This window comes from Oncorhynchus mykiss, chromosome 19, assembly GCF_013265735.2.
Source record: "Oncorhynchus mykiss isolate Arlee chromosome 19, USDA_OmykA_1.1, whole genome shotgun sequence".
Lineage (NCBI taxonomy): Eukaryota > Metazoa > Chordata > Actinopteri > Salmoniformes > Salmonidae > Oncorhynchus > Oncorhynchus mykiss.
The window spans coordinates 43,042,432-43,048,550 of record NC_048583.1 but is presented as its reverse complement, the minus strand read 5'-3'; positions in this window follow the sequence as shown (position 1 = coordinate 43,048,550).

Below are 6,119 nucleotides of genomic sequence, written 5' to 3'. Positions count from 1 at the left end.
CCTGTTAAGAGGATACAAAATATAACACAATACTACAGTATTTGACCCTACTTTTGGAAGTAAATGACGTAAAAGTTCTCTGTACATTGTGCTGCCTTAGACACTGATACCCTTAGGTTGTGAAATATGCCCCGCTCCTGTTATTCAATAATAATAGACTTGTCTGGCAATGCCTCAAATTTCACAAATGGAGCAATAAATTAACACAATAAAGTCAGTCTCACTATAAGTTCAACCGTATCGTACAGAGCAGCTGAGGATTTAAAAAGAGAAAGGAGGGAGAGAGAGCGCGACAGAGAGAGACAGGGAGAGAGATGGTGGCCCATGCTTTATATCTGTGCCACATGTTCTCCTGGGTATTTGCGTGCTCCGTTTTCAACCTAAGTGTAATTTGGGCCTTTGGTTGATGCAAAGTCTGTGCAGCAGCTCTGTTCAAACCCAATCACTCACACTGACGTGTAATCCTTTCCCTTCCCATCATCAGTGCTGCTCAGAGAATAATGAAACACACTTAAGCAATACACAGCCGTCATACACCTGCAATCGAGATTGCATTCTGATGAGATGCGTTGTAACGAAAGAAATGAAAGGTGTTTTTACTTGTCAATAGCTGGCTGGTTGTACAACTGCCTGTTTTCAGTTGAGAGGGTGCTGTACAACTGCCTGTTTTCAGTTGAGAGGGTGCTGTACAGCTTGGGATATCTGGAAAGGCTGGAAGATCCTAATTTAGCATGAAAACAACATAATTCTAAATGTACCCATTACAACTCAGATGTGTACACAGTATGTGTAGGAGCTACCTGACCCCACAGCGACAGAGAAAATACACCCTCCTTTCCTTTGCTTTCTTCCATCAGTCAACCTAAAGCCACCATCACCCTGGCGCTGTCTCGTGTCGTTTAATACTGCCGTCTTTACATGGAGGATTATTACAATTAATTGGTTAGCTAGACATTATTTCAAAAAAGGAAATTGCCTCTTATAATTATATAGAGCAGGGAATACGCAAGTCCCAGGAATCTCAGCTTCCTGAAATGATGGAACCATCTTCCCTCCACCACACCTCCCCCATCCCATCCCATCCCATCCCAGTCCTCCCCCTCCCCCGGTAGTGTTAGCGTGTCTGCCTGTTTCCTGTGATGAATGCATTTTCTATGGTTCACTTCCATAGCTCCTGGCCTGGCTGAGTGGAGGCCGAGGCTGTTAGCTCGTCTGCTCTTCGCCGGTGGCCTGCCTGGCTCCTTTACCGCCCCGGCTGCTCTCCTCTGGTCTGCTGGGACTATTGCTCTCTGCTCTCACCGCTCCTGAACTCACAGCGTTAAGTCAAGCACAATCTGAGTGTCTGTCAACAATGTGGACGAGCAATATGCTAGTGTCCCTGCAGATTGGGTAAATACACTGAGGGGAGGATGGGATTGGAGTTACCCTGAACGCTCAATGAGTAAGTGGCCTAGACATGAGAGGGTGAAACATGCAGTGGCGACCCGTCACATTTTGAGCCCAACATATTTGGGGGCTTGCCTGTTTTGCATGTTATTTTGGCATTAATACGTGTCACATATCAGTTAGCAAACAATGTCAAATATACAGTTGAAGTTGGAAGTTTACATTCACTGAGGTTGGAGTCATTAAAACTTGTTTTTCAACCAATCCACAAATTTCTTGTTAACAAACTATAGTTTCGGCTATTCGGTTTGGACATCTAACCGAGCGTTGGGCCGGGATTGGCTTAGTGTTCTGTCACTCATGGGGACACTACGTCACCACCTTAGGGTAGAGCTAGAAAATTCAAGCCCCTTGGGTGCTGCCATAGAGTTACATTAGAAGTGCCCATCCAAGAAGGCTCAAGGTCATTGGCCACAGATAAAATTATGTCAAATCACGTTATGTTTACAGTTGCTTTGATTGGACTGATCATGTCAACATCTTACTTTCAAAATCTTAGCTAGCAGTCATCATTATGAATCAAGTCGACAATCTACTGGCAAATCCTTTTTAATCCTTGTCATATGAAGAGAAATAAAGAAGATAAATTATAGGTAAAACCTATTGGTGCTCATTGGCCATTGGACAAACATTACACAACATCTTGGAAATCTCAAATTAAACAATGAGTGGTTTGGAAGGAATCAGTGGCTAACTGCAAGCATTGCAAAGCAATCATTAGACTGCTATTCAGTGGAGTGGCTGTGTGGTCCCAAGCCTAAGATTAAGGATCTCTTTTCCTAGTTTAACATTTTAAACATGCAACATTTCCCATGTTATCAATGAAGCATGAATTGCGCCGCGCTCAAAACAACTGTTAACTCGGAACTGCAAAATCTGGGAACTCGGGAAAAACGAGTTGCGACTGGGAAAATACGTTTTTAACTTTCATCCAACTCAGACTTGTAAATCCAGAACTCAGGTCTCTTTCTAGAGCTACGACCTGAAGATCACTGACATTATCATGATTCAACCTTTTTTTTTCTTCGAGTTCCTAGTTGTCTTGAAAGCACCATATATCCAGAGAATGTCAGATTTTGATGACAAAGTTTGATGACAAAATATGACCACCGCACCACCTTCCTGTTCAAGTGAGCGCAGCACAACAAGGTGAGTCCAAAAATGCCTTGTATGCTGTTGCATAAATTATGTAATATCCCTGTGGGGCGGCAGGTAGCCTAGTGGTTAGAGCGTTGGACTAGTAACCGGAAGGGTGCAATATCGAATCCCAGAGCTGACGAGGTAAAAATCTGTCTTTCTGCCCCTGAACAAGGCAGTTAACCCACTGTTCCTAGGCCGTCATTGAAAATAAGAATTTGTTCTTAACTGACTTGCCTAGTTAAATAAAGGTAAAATAAATTGAAAAAATACTGTAGTTAAGAAAGTAATACTAAGTGTATGTTGTGTAGTAAGCTGATAGTAGGCCATGTGCCCCACCCTAATAATTTGGTGTATTATCACCTCTTATTTTATTTTTTATTTTTTTATTTCACCTTTATTTAACCAGGTAGGCTAGTTGAGAACAAGTTCTCATTTGCAACTGCGACCTGGCCAAGATAAAGCATAGCAGTATGAGCAGACAACACAGAACCTGGATCTTCTGCGATATGGATGAAACTCAGCCCTTAATGAATGACTAACCATCTGAATTCTTTAGCAATACAAAATAATTAATGAGGTCGACACGTCTGGTTAGCAAATATCACTGAATTTGTTCAGGAAATGTGTCATTCTAATGCTTACACATGGAGTAAACAATTAACAAGTCAATAACACAGTAGAAAACAAAGGGGGAGTCTATATACAATGTGTGCAAAAGGCATGAGGTAGGCGAATAATTACAATTTTGCAGATTAACACTGGAGTGATAAATGATCAGATGGTCATGAACAGGTAGAGATATTGGTGTGCAAAAGAGCAGAAAAATAAATAAATAAAAACAGTATGGGGATGAGGTAGGTGAAAATGGGTGGGCTATTTACCAATAGACTATGTACAGCTGCAGCGATCGGTTAGCTGCTCAGATAGCAGATGTTTGAAGTTGGTGAGGGAGATAAAAGTCTCCAACTTCAGCGATTTTTGCAATTCGTTCCAGTCACAGGCAGCAGAGTACTGGAACGAAAGGCTGCCAAATGAGGTATTGGCTTTAGGGATGATCAGTGAGATACACCTGCTGGAGCGCGTGCTACGGATGGGTGTTGCCATCGTGACCAGTGAGCTGAGATAAGGCGGAGCTTTACCTAGCATGGACTTGTAGATGACCTGGAGCCAGTGGGTCTGGCGACGAATATGTAGCGAGGGCCAGCCGACTAGCGCATACAAGTCGCAGTGGTGGGTGGTATAAGGTGCTTTAGTGACAAAACGGATGGCACTGTGATAGACTGCATCCAGTTTGCGGAGTAGAGTGTTGGAAGCCATTTTGTAGATGACATCGCCGAAGTCGAGGATCGGTAGGATAGTCAGTTTTACTAGGGTAAGCTTGGCGGCGTGAGTGAAGGAGGCTTTGTTGCGGAATAGAAAGCCGACTCTTGATTTGATTTTCGATTGGAGATGTTTGATATGAGTCTGGAAGGAGAGTTTGCAGTCTAGCCAGACACCTAGGTACTTATATTATATATTCTTAATTTGGCCTACTGTCCTGACTTGGTGGTGCAGCTGTTGTTTAGAAGTTGAATCATCAAATATTGTAAGAGCTTTCATTGTCTGCTTATTGCCCTTTATTGCCCTTTATTGATCCTACAGTTCTGACTTGGTGTACAGGGAGAACAATGTAAGAACAGCCCATGTTCTGAATTCTGTCGCTGTACACTTCAAGAGTGCTGAACAAATAGTTATATTGACTCCGGACGTCCTAGCTCGCTCATTAATGTCTTAATCGAAATTACGGATGACCTCTTATCTGCTTATCATCCCTTATGCCATACTTTGTATATCGCAATTGTCAGTAGAAACCAAATTTTTTAAAGCCAGTCAGCCATAGCAAGTCAGTCATGGGGCACCCAAGTGGTGCAGTGGTCTAAGGCACTGCATCTCAGTGCTAGAGGCGTCACTACAGACCATTCCAGGCTGTATCACAACCGGCCATGATTGGGAGTCCCATAGGGCTGTGCACAATTGGCCCAGCGTCATCTGGGTTAGGGTTTGGTTGGGTTAGGCCGTCATTGTAAATAAGAAGTTGTTCTTAACTGACTTGCCTAGTTAAATAAAGGTTAAATAAATGCAAAAAAATATCAGCTATGTTTTTAAAAAAGCAGTTAATGAGGCTGAATTAACTGTTTTGCTGCCAGACAAGGCTCAGCTGATAGCCAGGTGTAGCAGTGGTAATGTGTTGGGACTCTGCTGTTGGGATAGCTTTATGTAGGCCCTAACAGTTTGTGGGCACCGTTTGTCACTGTTATAGTGCAATTACTGTATTGTTTAGTGTTGTATTGTGTAGTGGCTTTGCTGTCATGCATCCCACATGTTTTCTTTCTTGCCCCACCAAAATTTGCATGCTAAAATAGCCACTGGAAACATGGAATAATATAAACTCAGCAAAAAAAGAAGCGTCCTCTCATTGTCAACTGCATTTATTTTCAGCATACTTAACATGCGTAAATATTTGTATGAACATAACAAGATTCAACAACTGAGACATAAACTGAACAAGTTCCACAGACATGTGACGAACAGAAATTGAATAATGTGTCCCTGAACAAAGGGGGGTCAAAATCAAAAGTAACAGTCAGTATCTGGTGTGGCCACCAGCTGCATTAAGTACTGCAGTGCATCCCACCAAGGCACCTGCAAGTTCCCGGACATTTCTGGGGGGAATGGCCCTAGCCCTCACCCTCCGATCCAACATGTCCCAGACGTGCTCAATGGGATTGAGGTCCGGGCTCTTCGCTGGCCATGGCAGAACACTGACATTCCTGTCTTGCAGGAAATCACGCACAGAACGACCAGTATGGCTGGTGGCATTGTCATGCTGGAGGGTCATGTCAAGATGAGCCTGCAGGAAGGGTACCACATGAGGGAGGAGGATGTCTTCCCTGCAACGCACAGTGTTGAGATTGCCTGGAATGATAACAAGCTCAGACCAATGATGCGGTGACACACCGCCCATGATGTCTGGTGAGGACCTGCCTTACAACAGGCCTACAAGCCCTCAGTCCAGCCTCTCTCAGCCTATTGCAAACAGTCTGAGCACTGATGGAGGGATTGTGCATTCCTGGTGTAGCTTGGGCAGTTGTTGTTACCACCCTGTACCTGTCCCGCAGGTGTGATATTTGGATGTACCAACCCTGTGCAGGTGTTGTTACACGTGGTCTGCCACTGCGAGGACGATCAGCTGTCCGTCCTGTCTCCCAGTAGCGCTGTCTTAGGCGTCTCACAGTACGGACATTGCAATTTATTGCCCTGGCCACATCTGAAGACCTCATGCCTCCTTGCAACATGCCTAAGGCACATTCACACAGATGAGCAGGGACCCTGGGCATCTTTCTTTTGGTGTTCTTCAGAGTCAGTAGAAAGGCCTCTTTAGTGTCCTAAATTTTCATAACTTTGACCTTAATTGCCTACCGTCTGTAAGCTGTTAGTGTCTTAACGACCGTTCCACAGGTGCATGTTCATTCATTGTTTATTCATTGAACAAG